Raw genomic sequence first — 18,366 nt, forward strand, 5'->3', positions numbered from 1 at the left:
TGCTCTGGAGGGAAAGTGCTTTCCCACTTATTTCAGTGGGTCCTCTCCTTTTCATTTATTTAAAAATTTTATTTAAAAGTTTAATTTCTTTTAATTTTTTATTTTTCAATTACAATTTATATACTGTTATGCCCAGATTTCAATATCCCCAAGGACCACCAGGGAGCTGAGTCCGATAAAAAAAACAAAAGAGCTTTATTCAAACTCAAGTCTGGTCTCCCTGCCCCTACTGACAGCAGCGGCAGAATGCAAAGAGCCCCGAGCTCTGAAAGTGTGGTCTTTTTATAGGTTTTAGGGTTGGGTGGTGCGGTGATGCTCCGACCACTGAGCTGGCTGGTTCTGATTGGTGGGGTGAGGGCCAGGGTCCAGTTACACTGGGTTACTTCCCTCTGTATTTCTGTTGGTCTGTTTTAAGGGTGGGTTGAGTAATTGATACATTTTGTGGTCTTTCTCGGAAAGGGGTTATGTTGGAGACATATTAATAGTTATACAAGGTAGTTACATAGTACAAAATGAAGTCAGTCCTGCTCTGCCCTTGAAAGAAGGCTTACATGCTGGGAAGGGGCCATGAGCCGGTATCTCAAGGCCTGGACTGGTGTCAGCACTGATAACTCTATAGTCCACGGCCTCTCTGGAAGTATACTCCAATATTCTCACTCTCTTACATATACAATATTATATTAATTTCAGGTGTATAGCACAGTGGTTAGAGATTTATATAACTTACAAAATTATTTCTCAGATAAGTCTAGTACTCACTTGGCACCATACATAGTTATTACAATGTTATTGACTGTATTCCCTATGCTGTACTTTACATTTCTGTGATTATTTTGTAACTGTAAATTTGTATTTCTTGATTTCTTGATTTCTTTATTTTACAGAGAGGAAGAGAGATGGATAGAGAATTAGAAACATTGATGAGAGAGAAACATCAATCAGCTGCCTCTTGCACACCCTCTACTGGGGATGTGCCCGCAGACAAGGTACATGCCCTTGACCGGAATCGAACCCAGGACCTTTCAGTCCGCAAGCCGACGCTCTATCCATTGAGCCAAACCAGTTTAGGCAAATTTGTATTTCTTGATCCTTTTCTCTTTTCCACCCATTGCCCACCTCCCCTCCCATATGGCAAATATCAGTTTGTTCTCTGTATCTATGAGTTTGTTTCTGTTTTGTTTGTTCACTTATTGTTTTTTATATTCCACATATAAGTGAAATCATATGGTACTTGTCTTTCTCTGACTGATTTATTTCATTTAGCATCCACAAATGGTAAAATTTCATTCTTTTACATATGGCCGAGTAATATTCCATTGTGTCCCCAAAATATATATACACACACTTTGAAAAATTATAAAGACAGTGTTTATTAAAATAAATTTAATTTTCAAAATTGAGCTATCAGCTGTTAAAGTGTGTATACATATTTTGGGGATATCCTTTATGCACCTTCTCTTCCTTTGGCTGCACATTGCTTTACAAAGCAATTTGCTGTGGAAGAGGGTTACTTCCGTACGTTGGCTATTGTAAATAATGCTGCTGTGAATATAGAGATGCATATATGTTTTTGAATTAAAGTTTTAGATTTCTTCAGATAGGTAACCAGAAATGAAATTGCTGGGTCATATGGTAGATATAATTTTGATTTTTTTGAGAACTTCTATCTTCTTTTCCAGGCGGCTGTACCAATTTGCAGTCCCATCAACAGTGCACAAGGGTTCCCTTTTCTTCACTTCCTCACCAATACTTGTTGCTTGTTGATTCATTAATGAGAGCCATTCTGACAAGTATTAGGTGATATTTCATTGTTTTTTAAACTGCATCTCACTGATGATTAGTGACATTGAACATATTTTTGTATGTCTTTTGACATCTGTATGTCCTTTCTGAAGAAATGTCTGTTTAGATCTTTTACCCATTTTTAAATTGGATCGTTTGTTTTTATGTGTGTTAAATTGTATGATATATATTTTTTGATGTTAATCTCTTATTGAATGTATCATTAGTGAATATCTTCTCCAATACCGTGGGTTATCTTCTTATTTTGGTGATGATGTTTCCTATGTTGTGCAAAAACTTTTTAGTTTGATGTAATCTTATTTTTTTTCTTTTGTTTTCTTTATCTAAGAGAACATATCTAAAAAATTATTACTAAGAGCAATGTCAGAAGTTTTACTGCCTGTGTTTTCTTTTAGGAGTCTTATGGTTTTGGATCTTACATTTAAGTCTTTAATCCATTTTGAGTTTATTTTTGTATATTGTATAAGAAGGTGGTCTAGTTTCATTTTTTTGCATGTATCTCCAATTTTCCCAACATCATTTAATGAATAAACTGTCTTTACTCATTGTATATTCTTATTCCTCGGTCATAGATTAATCAACCATGTAGACATGGGTTTATTTCTAGGTCCTCTATTCTTTTTTAAAAATATTTTTTTTACTGTTGACAGTATTACAGATGTCTTCCATTTCTCCATCTCTTTATCTCCCTCTTCTCAGCCTTCCTCCTCCCCATATATCCACCACCCTATTTTTCATGTCCATGGGCTGGGCATGTAAGTATATAATTTCTATTAAAAAAAAAAGTATATAATTTCTGTGGTTTCTCTCTCCTCCCCTCTCTTCTGTTTCATTGGTCTATTACCTGTTTTTATGCCAATACCATGCTTTTTTTATTATTATAGTTTTGCAGTCTAGTTTGATGTCAGGTAGCATGATACTTCCAACTTTGTTCTTCTTTCTCAAGATTACTATGGCTATTTGGGTGTTTTATAGTTTCGTATACATTTTAGGATTATTTGTTCTAGTTCTCTAAAAGATACCATTGGTATTTTGATAGGGATTGTATTGAAACTATAGATTGTTTTGGATAGTATAACTATTTTAATTATGTTAATTCTTCCTGTCAATGAATACAATATATGCTTCCATTTTTTTTGCATTTTCTTCAATATCTTTCCTCAATATCTTAAAATTTTCTGAGTTACAGGTCTTTTACCTCCTTAATTAAGTTTAGTCCTAGATATTTTATATGTTTTTGATACAATTGTAAATGGGATTGTTTTCTTAATTCCTCTATCTAGTAATTCATTACTGGTATATAAAAATGCAACTGATTTCTGAATATTATCTTTTTATCATGATACTTTACTGACTTTGTCAGTTCTAATTTTGTTCTTTGGTGAAATATTTTGTGCTCTCTCTATACAATATCATATCATCTGCTAGTGAATCTTTTTCTTTACTGTAAATATCCTATATGATTACCTGACTTTCGGCAAACAGGGTACATGATTTCAGAGAAATTCCCAATTGACACCTAGCAATTCAATTCTCCCAGAACTCATTAAATTCTTGTAAATGCTGACCACGTTCAGCATGTAGGAGAAAGTTATTCAGTTTCATAGGTGATTGATGTAGGCTAAATATTTATGTCCCCCCCGAATTCATATGTTGAAACTCTCACTCCAATGTTATTAGGAAATTATATACTTAAAAAAGTATATAATTTCTGTGGTTTCTCTGGCCTTTGGGAGGGTGGAGCTTTCATGAATGGGATTGTGCCTTTATATTAAAAGGAACCTAAAGAACTCTCTTTTTCCTTCCCCCTATGAAGATATAATAAGTGGCCAGTCTACAACTTGGAAGAGAGCTCTCACCAGAACTAGACCATGTTAGCACCCTGAGTTCAGACGTTCAGCTTCCAGGAGCATGAGAAATAAATTTCTGTTGTTTATATGCCACTTAGTCTATGGTACTTGGTTACAGTAGCCAGCACTAAAGAATGTCTTTTGTTAACCAGACAGTCATTAGATTGATGTGGTTATAATATCTTAGCAGACTATGTAAGCAAACCAAAACCCAAGCCAGCCAATCAGAACTTGCCTGCTCAGCTCGTCTTGTTACCTAACCTAGCCTAAACATTCCTTGTTATTCCAGAGAAGGAGAGTAGCCATGCATTAACAGCCTGTGTTTGCCTAATTTAACTACTTCCTGATTTCTGCTTTCCTTAGGTCATAAATCCCGGTTGCTTTGTATGGCTCTTTGGAGTTCCTTTGTATTTTCATGACTGGAATACTTCCTGATTCATAAATTGCCAACCAGATCTGAAAATTAAATGTCTGTAAAACTTTATTTCAACACTTGTTTGAAATGAATTTTCATTTTCCTTTCAGCAATCCATCATTTGGATATAAGTGCAATGATTAAAATCTATTACATTGCATGTGCTAGAGAAAATAGTGCATGCTGATATTGTTACTTGTTTTTGATATCAAAACTTAAAGAAAACTGATTACAGTAAGATCTTTCTGTGTGAAATTTTGGGAGAAGAGGCAGAAATCCAGTTCTGACATTACTAGTATTTTTTTAAAAAGTCATTTATTAGGTTTATTCTTTCTATATCATTCTCAATGAAAGGACTTTAAAGTTACCAAATGGAAATGGATTATGTGTCTTAAAGAAGATGCCTTTGTGATCGGTGAAACAGAATACTGCTGGTCTGCCAAAGTGGGCAGAGAGTGAGTTGCACCACTGGCAACTGGAGAAGGACAGAGTTGTGGAATAGAACATTCATTATGGCTGTGAGTTCCCACCAGAGGTATGCCAAATGATCCCTCATTCTGGAGTGGAACCTCATATTACATGAAAGAATTGATAAAAAGGGGGAATGCTGTTGAAGGAAACAGTGTGCAGTTTTAATTTGTGTAGGAATAAAAAAATGGTGCTCTGAAGTAGAATTTCAGGGTTAATTTAGCTCCACAGGGAGAAAAAAACTGATGGTTTTTGGAAGTATGGCCTTGCCAGGTGAAAATCAATCCTAGGACAAAGATTCTCCCTCCTTCCCTCCCTCCTTCCATATTGTTGCAGAATGCATGGGAGAACGATCAGCCAGCACTGAGGGAGGAAAGTTTAACCTTTATTTCGCAGATCTGCTCGTCCAGGGGAATTCCGGATCCAAAGCCTGAACTGAACTTGTGGGGAGGCTCTGTTCTCATGTCTCCTCCTGTGGAGGGCCCCTGATGGTCCCTGCAGCTCCGTCCAAGTCAGTCTTGGCAGGGCCTTGGGGGCATGCTCCAAAGCTCTGCTTAAGTCAGCTGTGGTGGGGCTGTTTTCACCAGATACTGAACTAGGTTGCCAGCCCCCCACCCCATTTTCCTTTTCATTCGCCTGTCATATTCCACTGTAGGAAGTGGCTCTTGGGTCAAGGCTTGGGCTGACTTGTAGCTGGGCCACAAACAAATCCCAGCCCGGAGGGCTGAGCTCTCCTAGCATAATTAAGCCTGACCTTGTAGCCCTCCCTGATTCCTTCCTAAGTAACTAATTGGCTGTGGGAGGTGCATCAAGTGTTGCCAAAACAAGAACATTTGTGTACTTATTAATCTACCCTTGTTTTAATCAGACTATAAAATAAAGCATCAGTTTGAAGGCTGGGTCATCTGTGTCCTCATCCAGGCAGTGGAGATCCACTGAGACCCTCTTGTCTCTTTTCCTGAATCCTTTGCCACCCCTCCTCAGGTTCACCCTTGGCCATGCTGGCATGGCACATTACACAAGCTATTCTTAGCCTTAGGGATTACAAAAGACTCAGGAATTGGGGATAAGATTGATGACCACTCTAGCTACTTCCTGCTGAAGGGGGGCAATGAAAAAGGAGGTTCAGCATCCCATGTCTTCCCCATCTTCCCAAGGGGGTTGTCAGAGTAACAAGGAGAGAAGTTCTCCTCCCAGTACCAGTCTGGGGTACTGGTAACAGTTGTATGAAGAGAGAATAAAATTGTTAGCCAGATAGGAGGGAATAAAGAGATTCAGGTTGGTCAGCCGAATCCTCCATCTTCTTCTTTTTCTTCTTTTTTAAAATATATTTTATTGATTTTTTTACAGAGAGGGAGAGGGATAGAAAGCCAGAAACATTGATGAGAGAGTAACATCAATCAGCTGCCTCTTGCACACCCCCTACTAGGGACATGCCCATAATCCAGGTACATGCCCTTGACCGGAATCGAATCCAGAACCCTTGAGTCCGCAGGCCGACGCTCTATCCATTGAGCCAAAGCAGTTTTGGCCTCCATCTTCTTGAGGATGATCCACAGTGGGTGGTTCAGGTCAGAGGCCACCTTTCACTCTGGATGCTGGTTGTCCAGCTGGTGGGCTGCTTTCACCCAGGAGTGGTGGATCCAGGTGTTCAGTCCTGCAATTTTGAGAGCTGAGGGGTGGTTAGTACGACTGGATAAGGTCCCTTCCAGATTGGCTTAAGAGGTTCCTTTTTCTTTCCCAATCTTTTACCCAAAGCTGGTCCCCAAGCTTGTACGGGTGCACAGCTGTTACTAGAGAGATGGGCAATCAATTAGTAACCCATCTGTGGACTTCAAGGATAGTTTTCCCAAGTATAATATTATACTTCTAGCTGTTTCTGAATTTCTAAATTCCCTATTTCCCCCAAATATCCCTTTGGCTGAATTAAGATTTTCAAATGGAGAGAACCCTATCCTGGCTCTCAGAGCACAGTGCACCCACAGGAGCACAAGTGGTAAGTATAAGGTTCTCCCTCCTCCCAACTGGTGGGCGGAGTTATGACATTACTGGCATCTGTCACAGAGACATCCCCAATACACTGAACCACTAATCAGTGCGTGCCAAAGTGTCCTGGAGCCCACCCCTTCCTGTTCTGCCCTGGGTCCAACCCTCTCCTGTTCCTCCGCTTAAAAAGACCCCCCCCCCCCCCCCCCCCCCCTCCTTGGACCAGCAATATGCTGCTGATCCTCCATGTCCAGGTGGCAGCCCGGCTGGGTCCATCCCCCCTCCCAACTCCTTCAATTCTGATTTCTCTACCTCCATAATGAGTCCCACTCATTACTGGGGAATAAACTTAACTTTAAAATTCCTTGGTGGTCAGTTTCCTGCGCCTCAAACCTTACAGTAAGATATCTGTCCAGGGTAAGTTCGTCTCCTGGCATAGCTTAGCCATAGCCTGCTTGAGAGTCTGTTTCATGCGTTCTACTATCCCTGAATTCTGGGGCCTGTAGGCTGTATGTAAGTTCCACTTAATTCCCAAGGACTTAGATACCTGCTATACTACCTCAGCTATAAAGGCTGAGCCATTATCTGATGCAGTGGTTAATGGCATTCCATATAAGGGAATTATGTTCTTCAGTAACACCTTAGTGACTTCTCTTGCCTTCTCCATGAGGGTAGGATATACCTCAACCCAACCTGAAAGGGTGCAGACAAAAACGAAAAGATATTTATTTCCTCTTCTAGGCTCTATTTCTATAAAGTCTACCTCTAGATCTACAAAGGGAGCCTGCCACAGCGCTGAATTCCCATGGGTCCTACAGGCCCCTGCCTTGTATTATTCTGTGCACAGAGGAGGAAGTGCTGAGAGACTGAGTTGCATAAAGAGGGGAGATGGGCAATTAGATAGTATCTGCTTAACAAGGCTTCTAGAACCATCTTCCCTAAATGGATAAGTTCATGCTGCTGGATGACTACTCTATGAGCTAACTGTTCTGGAATGTAGATCCTATGATCTGGGAATATCTACCACCTTCCTTCGTTCTTTTACCCCCTTCTTATTGGGCCCATTCTTCTTTTTGAAGGGTGTATTTCAGAGGTTCAGTTAATTCAGGAACAGGCATGATCCTTGATGGCACTGCCCTCTCCTTAGCAGCTAGCCTTGCCCCGCTGCATCTGTATGATAGTTTCCTTCTGACACTGAGTCTTTTCCCCACTGATGTCCTCTACAACAAATGACTGCTACTTCCTTGGGCTCCCAGACTGCTTCTAGTAACTTCAAAATCTCGCTCTGATTTTTGATTATTTTTCCTCTGGCCATCAGGAGCCCCCTTTCCTTGTATATGGCCCCATGGATATGCAAGGTAGCGAAGGCATAGCACGAGTCAGAGTAGATGTTGGTGTGCTTATCCATACTGAGATTTAAAGCTCTGAATAGGTCCCAGGGTTTTGCCCTCTACACTAACCATCCTTCAGGCAGAGCCTGTGCCTCTGTTATCTCAAAGTTTGTTACCATTGCATACCTGGCTTGTCTTTTTCCTTCATCTAGGAAGCTACTGTTGTCCATGAACAATAGTATGGATTCTGTAGAGGCCCATTTGTTAGATCTGGCCATCTGGAGTAAACCTCCCCTAAGACTTTTAGACTGCTCTGGGGTTCCCTATGCAATGGGTAGGAAAGTGGCAGGATTAAGAGTCCTCACTGCCTCTAATCTTATTTATAGATTTTCACATAGGAGCTCTTGGTATTGAGTCATCCAAGCACGAGTCAGCCAATGTTGTCTCTTAGCTTCCATTATGGTGACAACAGCATGAGGCACTTCAACATGCTGGGAGAAATCCTAGAGTGAACTTATCTGCCTCTGACTAATAAGGCTGTGGCTGCAAGGGCCCTGAGGCATGAGGGTCATCTGGAGGCAACTGGGTTAATCTGTTTGGAGACATAGGCTGGCCTCTGCCAGGATCCCAACTCCTGAGTCAGAAATCCTAGGGCTACCCTGTCCCCATTGTTCTTGTGAACGAAAAGGTTAAAGTACTGTGTCACATCTGGGAGTCCTAGGGCTGGCACTTCGGTGAACTTTGTTTTTATGGTTTCGAAGGCTTTTCCTATTCAGAACCCCAGTTAATGGGTGCCTTTTCCTCTCCTTTTAAGGCTTCACAGAGGGGCTTAGCTAGATATGAGAATCTTGGGATCCAAATTTGACAGAACCATGCTGCCCCTAGGAATTCCGGAATCTGTTGCAGGGTGCTGGGGACTTATATTACACATACTGTCTGTTTTCTTTCAGTCCCTAGTCTTTGTTTCCCTTGGGTAATTAGGAAACGTAGGTATTTGATTTCCCTCTGATAGATTTGAGCCTTCCTTTTGGACACCCAGTAACCTGTTTCAGTTAAGAGTCGTCTTAGAAGGGTTTGTGTTCCTTCCCAACACTGAGTTCACATGGAGCTAGCCAGTAGGAGGTCGTCTACATATTGGAATAGGACACATCTTACATTCTGTCCTAGAAATTTGGAAAAATCTGCTGCTAGTGCTCCACTAAAAAGAGTCGGGGAGTTCTTGAACCCTGTGGCAGTGTGGTCCAGGTGAGCTGTTCCTTAGCCCCTGTGGTTGGTTTTCCCACTCAAAGGCAAAAGGAAGCTGACTGGAGAGTGCCAGCTGAAGACAGAAAAAGGCATCTTTTGGATCTAGACATGTAAACCATTCCTCTTCTGACAAAATGCTGCTCCCATTTTGGCCCATTAGAAAGACTAGGCAATCTGGCAAGTACAGGAATTCATGAACCACCTGGTGGCCACCTAACTGACATTGGCAGGGCAGCAGAGTGGTCTTCATGTATGGTCCTGGCAGCTCTGATAATGGTGATTTGCTGTCTTGAGAGGGGAGCTACTTTCTGAGTAACTTCCGAGTGCTCTGCCCCTGTATCAACCATAAAGTTCACAATCTGGTCCCTGATTTTTATTTCGATCATGAGGGCCCAGTTGGAAAGAGCCTGGTCAGTCCTCCTTGGAGTCAGCTGCCACCAGTCTGATGAGAAAACCTCAGAGGTCTTGGCCATATTAGTGGGCTTCTTGGCCCCAGTCCAGAGCCCCTGGAGGAAGGCCAGCCGATATCTCTCTAATCTGGCCATCCCATTCTCTGAATTCGGGTTCCATCTGGGTTTCACATCTGGGAGAACCTTTCTGGCGCATCTGACTGTGTCTAATGTCCCTGGCAGGGCCTGGATCTGGAGCCATTCCTGTTATTATCAGTCGCTCGTCCATTTTAAAAAGTCAACCCAGGCCGAAACCGGTTTGGCTCAGTGGATGGAGCGTCAGCCCCGGGGGCTGAAAAACTGACTCTAGAAAGTCAACTGTGGCTTGAGGTTTTTTCGGAATAAGTAGGAACATGATGCTTCTAATTTAAGAGATCAGCTGGTAGTGAAAGACTGATGCCCCCCTCTTGTGAGGTCCCATTTTCTCCAATTATATGAGGACCCCACATTTCTCAGACAGGCATCTGAAAAGCTGGAAGTGGTTTGGGTCCCTGATCAGCTGAGTGCAAACATTGTCCAACTGGCTCTGGAGAGTCTGGTTAGGGGCGGAGGGATGGAAGGAGGTGGTGGATCTAATCTTCCCTGGCTAAGCAGAGGGACACTGGGTACAGCTGGAGACACACATGGAAGTGGTAGAACTGGCAGAGCTTCCTGCTTATTCTCTTTCTGAGGGGCCTGCCTTTTTCCCTTATATATACAAAACTGGATCCAAAGTGGCTTTTAAGTTCTGCTATTTCTAGCCACTGGTTAATATAAGGGAACTGGTTGGGATGACCTAGGTTTATTGTGATAATTCTGTGAACATTTCTGATTATGGAAACATCCAATGTGCCCTCCAGTGGCCATCCTACTCCAAAAGATGGCCAGTCTTATTTCACACATCCTTTTTAAACTCCCAAGGGACTAGTTTTACTACGCAGTCCCCAATAAACCCCTTTTTAAAATTTCTTAACTGTAGAGTTTGAGAAGAAGCTACTACCCATGTTACAGGGAGAGTCTGGGTTGCCTCCTCTTTTTTAATTTAAATGCTTGAATAAAAGAACTAATCAAAATAAGGCTTATTTTCTAACTTCATTTGTCCTTGGGTGTGGACAGCAAATGACACTAACCAGATTTCTGCTATCAGTCTCCCTGTGTATATTGGCATACGCTATTTAACCTCTGTTTAGGGAGGCAAATGCAAATCATATACTCCCAAGTGTCCTTGGTTTAGGGAAAGACAGGATTTACAAGATGGCTCCGATGTTCTTGCTTTATTAGGGAAGACAGGATTTACAAGATGCCTTGATTTAGGGAAGATAGGATTTCTGCTCAGTTTCCCTATTCTAATGGTCCTGGCTTACTGGCCTGTCATCCATTCAACTTCCTTTCAACATTTCTCTTTACCTTCCTTCTTTACACCAAAGCCATACTTTCTTTACAATTAGTTTATTTTTTAGGTGAACTAATCAAAATAATTAACATTCCTCAGATTAGCAATACATTTATATATTTTAAGAGACACAAACAGAAATTTCACTAGCTAAACAATTTAAACAAATAAAGAGACATATTTAAACAATAAAGACAGATAACATCCCCACTAAAAACTTTGAATCACCAAGGAAATATGGGAGAGGTTTAGGAAGGTATTTTAGAAAACACAAAACAAAAACAAACAAACATAAAAACACTTTTACACCAGTGCACACCTCATTTACACCACGGAATACCACCAAATCAGTTTCAATTGCACAGAGATACAAAACAAGTCCTGAACAGAGGCAGTAGAAAACTGCCTAGGAATGCTTCTCTTCTATCCTTTTCAAAGGCAGGCCAGATTTGGACCCATAGCCAGTTCGAGTTTTTACTTCACTCCGGGGAAGTCTTAGAGATGGTGAATGCCATCTAGAAGCTGTTCCTTCTGATGATCTGAGCTATCCTGAGGTAAATAATTACCTAGGTAGGGGCCAGCTACCTCTTCTGTCCCATAGGACAGGCCAGAACTCAGACCGGTTCTCCCGGGGAAAAACTTACAGTTTCAGACATCTGATTTTGACTACCCTCTCAGGAAGTCCCAGAAAGGTGTTTCCTGTCTCTTTTGGGTCCGATGGAGCATGGAGTCGCCACAGTCCTTCAGGCCCCACGAGTTCAGGAACCAGTGAAAGTGCTGGTGGCTTGCTTTCCTTGGGTTCCAGAGCCTGAAGCAAGTGCCCCGAAGTCTGCTCTCCTCAGCAGTGGCCTAGGAGTCAGCTCAACTGATGTTTCTCGGCCAATGCACCAAATGTGGCAGAATGCACGGGAGAATGATCAGCCAGCACTCTGAGGGAGGAAAGTTTTAACCTTTATTTCCCAGATCTGCTAGTCTGGGGAATTCCAGATTCAAAGCCTGAACTGAACTCATGAGGAGGCTCTGACCAATATATCTCCTCCTGTGGTGGGCCCTTGAGGGTCTCTGTAGCTTTCCCTAAGTCAGCTGTGGCAGGGCCCAGGGGTTATGCTCTGCAGCTCCATCCAAGTCAGTCAGAGTGCGGAAGTAAGACTACAGTTTTAACCAGATACTGAATTAGGTTGCAAGCCCCCTCCCCCCACCCAATTTTCATTTTCATGCCCCCTTCAGCAGGAAGTAGCTAGAGTGGATGTCGACCTTATCCCCAATTCCTGAGTCTTTGGTAATCCCCACAGCTAAGAATAGCTTGTGAAAAAAAAGGGAGGAATAAGAGGAAAATGGGGTGGGGGCTGGCAACCTAGTTCAGTATCAGGTTAAAACTTGCAGAGCCTAACCCAGGGCCCCACCACAGCTGACTTAGGCAGAGCTTTGGAGCATGCCCCCAAGGCCCACCAAGACTGACTTGGGTGGAGCTGCAGGGATCCTGAGGGGCCCTCCACAGGAGGAGACATAGAGACCAAAGCCTCCCCTCAAGTTCATTTCAGGCTTTGGATCCAGAATTCCCCTGGACTAGCAGATCTGCGAAATAAAGGTTAAACTTTCCTCCCTTAGAATGCTGACTGACCATTTTCCCATGCATTCTGCCACAAAAGTAGCACATGTATGTTTTAGGTTGGAAGGTTAGTGGTGGAGGGTAGTATATTTCTGTGCTGCATGAGAAGTATGAGAGCTGGACCTACAAGTTTGGTACTAGTCAAAAAAGGTTGCTGTAGCTTGTGCCTACCATTCTCAAAAGCAGCCTGGAGTCTGGCCCCCTTCTGTTCTGCCCCTCTATGCTTTTTCTCCTACTTGTCCCCAAATCCTCTATAGGCCCTGGGCCCACAATATAATGCTTCCAATTAAATTCATGAAACTTTAAAAAGTCTCCTGTGAGAGGAGTTTTTTATTTTTTGAAAAGATAAGTGAAATGAAAATTTTTTTTTTTCATATTTAAGATTATTCAGATCTGTTTGCTTATTTAATTATCAGGAGTTGGGTGAGACAACAACACACATTGCCCATATTGTTACAGAATTTACCAGGTGACCGAAAAAATAAGCAGGAGTACCAGAGACAGAGGAAAACCCCATTTATTTCCAGACAGTTGACGTGTACCTGTACAGTGACTCAGGGGAGCCTGTTTCTTTCCAAGTCCTGAGCCCCAGCATGGAGGAGGCTTTCTCTTTTTATATTCTCTAGGTCTCTTTGTCTCCTAAATATGGAATGGGCTTTCAGACCTTTTGTGGGCTTTCCAAAAAGCCCCATGTGTTGGGATGGGGGCAGTGGGACCACATCTTAAGGCCTGGCCTGGTGCCAGTGCTGGTAACTCCATCTGGGATGGTTTATGGCCTCTCTGAAATGGGAGTAGTATTGGATAAACAGGTCTTGCAGGACCAGATAATTAAAGGAGCAGTGACTAGATTCAGATTGCTAGGCCCTCCTCCCCCAAATGTCTCATTTTCTTCATCAATATAACATGCAAAGATGGTGAAGATGTTACTCAATTATATCTGGATTTACTAGGCCAAAAGGGAAGTTAAATGTGAGATATTTTTCACCTTTAATTCTTTCACCACCTTGTGATATGTTCATGTTTTACTCTTGTAGAAACAAGACTTGTCACGAAATTAGTAACAGCTGGTGCAAGCTCAAGGCCTCCATGACTCCCAGTACAAGCTTTTAATCCTCCCTGCTGGATCAGTTGCAGGCAGAATAATTTTGAAGGTTTTCTAGCCTGAAATTCTAGCAGGATTTCAAGTTGGACAATTACCTTCAGGATAGCATAGTCACTTTCTATTTTAAAAGAACTGTAATTTTAAGAAATTGAAACTTTCATTAGGTATTTGATTGAATAACCTCAGAGTAAGTATAGAGAATTCCTTCAGAGCATTCCCGAGGAAAGTCTTTTTCCCTGAAGGTTTTTAGCATAGAGAGCAGGAAGCTGGGGCTTACTGCTTCAGGTGACCACATGGACACATACTGTGTATGATTTAATTGGGCTGCCCCGGGCCTACTGCCACTTCCAAAATAATTTCATCATCACACATCTACATTATTAGACATTTCCAGAATTAGAAACCGATTTGAGTAAAAAATTGTCTCTTTAACTCTCTTGATAATCTGGAAGTGAAAGGAAACTGACTGAAATAATATTAAAACTTTTGCCTGAATGATTTGATTATATTTGCAAAACTTTGAAATAATAGGAAAAATACAGATAAATTATTAGGTGTACAAAGATATTTAACCATGCCTAGTATTTAGAAAAACAGCAAATACTGGTACATGAGAGAAAATCAGGGCTGAGATTTGGGAAAGGTTGAGGAAGAAAAGTGTGCACATGGTGACTCAATAAGAAATAATGCATTACAGAGGAGCAGGGCGGTGAAGAAAGGGAGGATGAGGCAGATTTGACCTGTCCTGATGTCAAATTCAATTGTGTGCAATCTCTCTGTTAAAATAACAGAAATAATGCAGAAGTATGACCAGAGGAGAAGCCAAGATGGCGGCATAAGGTAAACACTTAAATGCAGCCTACCACAACAATTTTATAATTATAACTGGAAAACAGAGCAAACATCGCCCTGAACCACCGGAAGGCTGGCTGAGTGAAAGCTTTGCCATCGAGGAAGGGAAGAGAAAGGACGCTGAGCCTCAGGAGCTGTGGATGTGCAGAGATCTGTGTGCAAGGAAAGGGTGGCCAGCTGAATATGCTGCTGGCTTACTTGTGGCACGAGTGGAGAGGGCGGGCAGCTAATGCATGGCTAGCTTTCTTGTTCGGAGGAAAACAAAACCTCCCTATTGCACTGATAGCCAGCTCCAGTCAAAGAGAGACTGGGCTCTAACCGGTTTGGCTCAATGGATAGAGCGTCAGTTTGGGGACTGAAAGGTCCCGGGTTCGATCCCAGTCAAGGGCATGTACCTTGGTTGTGGGCATATCCCCAGTAGAGGTGTGCAAGAGGTAGCTGACCAATGTTTCTCTCTCATCGATGTTTCTATCTCATTTCTTTCTTTTCTGTAAAAACATCAATAAAGTATTAAAAAAAAAAAAAAAAAGGAGAGATTGGACTGTCAGGCAGTGGGCAAAACTCTCAGAGGTGCACGTGGCCAGCAGCCATTACTGCGGGACTCAGGAACAGGACCCTCTTAAGGCAGGGCTGACGGGAAACCAAAGCTTGTCTACACCACCCCAAGACTCTGCCCCATCTAAGAGGAGCACAGAAGCCCTCCCTGTGGCTAGCTTTCTTGTTCAGGAGAAAAACAAAACCTCCTAACTGCACTGAGAGCCAGCTCTTGTCTGGGAGAAACTGACTGTCAGGGAGCAGGCAAAACTCAAGAACAGCCTTCCCCCAAGTGGCACGCATGCCAGCAGCCAGTGTTGCAGGACATGGCGAATACATAGGACCCTCTTAAGGTGGGGCTGATAGGAAACCAAAACTTGTCTGGGCCACCTGAGACTCCACCCTATCTAGGCGGAGCACAGAAGCCCTCCTAGCTGAGAAACTGCAGATCCTCACAGCCAATTGGCTTGAAGATCAACTTTCCCTAGTGATACCAACAACAAGCAAGGCTTAACAGCAAGACTGCACACACAGCTTCCAAAGGGCTGCACCAAGACTGCCCACCTTAGGTAACTGGGAAGGCTGAGCTACTGGGCCCTGCTAGGACACCTAGCACACAAAGCTATTCCATCAACTCAGGGAAACCAGCTAAAATGCAGAGAAGAGGCAGGCCACAAAGGAAGGAAATGGAGAAAAGCAAAAGAATGGACCTAGAGTTCAAAACCACAGTTATAAGGTTTTTCAAGAATTTCCTAAAAAAGGCTGATAAAATAAATGAGACCTTTGAGAATATGAAAAGGGCTCAACTAGAAATAAAGCATACACTGACAAATAAAAAAAATTATAAAGAGTCTTAAAAACAGACTGGAAGATCGCAAGAATCAAGTCAAAGATTTGGAACACAAAGAGCCAGAGGACACTCCTCTGCAGAAGCAAGAAGACAAGAGAATCCAGAAAGTTGAAGATAGTGTAAGAAGCGTCTGGGAAAACTTCAAGCAAACCAACATCAGAATTATGGGAGCTCCAGAAGACAGAGAGCAAGATACTAAAAACCTATTGGAAGAAATAGTGACAGAAAACTTCCCCATCTGGTGAAGAAATAGACTTAAAAGTCCAGGAAGCACACAGAAACCCAAACAAAAGGAATCCAAAGAGGAACACACCAAGACACACCATAATTAAAATTCCAAGAGCAAAAGACAAAGAGAGAATATTAAAAGCAGCAAGAGAAAAGCAGGTAGTTACCTAGAATGAAGCACCCATACGATTGCCAGCTGATTTCTCAACAGAAACCATGCAGGCCAGACAGGAATGGCAAGAAATATTCAAGATGATGAATTGCAAGAACCTACAGCCAAAAATACTCTACCCAGCAAAGCTATCACTCAGAATCGAAGGCCAGATAAAGAGCTTCACAAATAATAAAAGCTAAAGGAGTTCATCACCACCAAACCAGAATTATATAAAATGCTGAAAAGTATTCTTTAAGAAGAGGAAGAAGATAAAAATTATGAACAACAAATATGTAACTATCAACAAGTGAATCTAAAAACCAAGGGAATTAAAAAATCTGATGAACAATATTAACTGTTGAATATAATAGAACCAGAGGTATGGAAGGGGAGCGGACTGACGATTCTCAGGGAAAAGGGGAATGGGGGGTGCGGAAAGAGACTGAATAAAAATTGTACACCTATGGATGAGGACAGTGGGGGGTGGGGAAAGGGCAGAGAGGGGGTAGGAACTTGGTGGATGGAAAAAAAAAAGAACAATTGTAATAATCTGAACAATAAAGATTTATTTATTTTTTTTTTTAAAAGTATGACCACAGTCTGACTCTTATGGGTATTTTCTAGTTCTATAGTCTTAGGACATACAAAACTTCATTTCAGTTATTTTAACTTACACATCTCAGACAAGATGATCACAAACTTAAGGGAATTAGAGAAAGAGATACATGTGATATTAAAAACAAATAAACAAAAATTCTAAATGTCTTTCTTTGTAAAACATGAAAGTCTTACGATCATAAACCCAAATTCTGATAAAATCAAATACAATGGGTTATTACAGATGTGAAATTTATGTTCATCTTAAGCACCTGCTAGCTTAACATAGTTCCTGTTTCCAAATAATGTTTTAAATTGTAAGTGGTGGAAAAGGTAAATTATGGGACAATGGAAACTTCTTTTCTACTTTATTTATGAACAAGAACTGTTTGTATCTGTGTTAGAGCTACTGTAGAAAAAGATGAAATGTTGAAGGACAAAAGACACACAGACTTGAAAGGAGCTACAGAAAATATGAAGGGGCCAGTAAGAGTAAGCTTTATTTATTTATTTGTTTATTTAATATATTTTATTGATTTTTTTACAGAGAGGAAGAGAGAGGGATAGAGAGTTAGAAACATCCATGAGAGAGAATCATCCACCAGCTGCCTCTTGCACACCCCCCACTAGGGATGTGCCTGCAACCAAGGTACATGCCCTTGACCGGAATCGAACCCGGGACCTTTCAGTCCGAGGGCTGACGCTCTATCCACTGAGCCAAACCGGTGTTTCCGCAAGAGTAAGCTTTAGAAAGAATAAGAGATATGGTCTTTGTGGGACCATGTGAACCTCGATTTTTGCAAAATGGGCCACTGCAATGGTGGGTATGTCATAGGTTAAGAAACATAAATGATTAACATGTAGCTAGGTTTTCCTGTGCATGATATAGGCTCTGGACCCTTTAGAGCTTGAAAGACCCATGGTGGGTCCAGAGTGTTAGATGGGCTTCCAAGTGTGTAGAGATGGCGGCATCATTTCCCTTTCAGGTGCAAACATTTTACTTGAAATGCTTTCTAGAAATTGAGTTTGAATGGTGAGGTTAATAATTCACAGGTGAGGTTAACTGTGAATTATTCACTGAGGTTTCACCTCAGAATGTACCCAAAATCCCACAGGCCCATCTTTTTTACTCCATAAGCCTTTAGTTGGCTGCCACAATGGGATCAGTGTAGGTGGGGAGAGAGTAGAAAAGGAAGACTGGCTTGCCTATTAAAAATAGTCAAGACTCTTAGAGAATGACTCCTGGAAATGTAGGGTCAAGGCAAAATTATATGTGTAGACCCTGGTTTTTATTTATTTATTTAGTTCAATGCACATTTAGAATGAAAATGTATGCATCTTTGCTGTTAGGTATGCTTCTCAAATTTGAAATACAGAATTTATTTTGTGATTGACTAGATTCTACATTTGAGGTGAAAATGAAGAATAAAACTCAATTACCCCAAATTTGGACCAGATTACAAAATGTTATCCCAACCGCTTGAAAGACAAGGCCTGAAGAGGGTGTGTGTGTGTGTGTGT

The 18,366-nt window shown here is 41.7% G+C and overlaps 1 long non-coding RNA gene across 1 annotated transcript; it reads left to right on the top strand.

Moving 5' to 3' along the window:
* Nucleotides 1-4,865: 4,865 nt before the first annotated feature.
* On the top strand, nucleotides 4,866-12,147 carry LOC118728452. The gene is made up of 3 exons (XR_004990902.2): nucleotides 4,866-5,104; nucleotides 5,458-5,460; nucleotides 12,012-12,147. It is a non-coding gene; the product is annotated as an uncharacterized LOC118728452 (long non-coding RNA).
* Nucleotides 12,148-18,366: the final 6,219 nt, after the last annotated feature.

This window comes from Pipistrellus kuhlii, unplaced genomic scaffold (assembly GCF_014108245.1).
Source record: "Pipistrellus kuhlii isolate mPipKuh1 unplaced genomic scaffold, mPipKuh1.p scaffold_m20_p_1, whole genome shotgun sequence".
Taxonomy (NCBI): Eukaryota; Metazoa; Chordata; class Mammalia; order Chiroptera; family Vespertilionidae; genus Pipistrellus; species Pipistrellus kuhlii.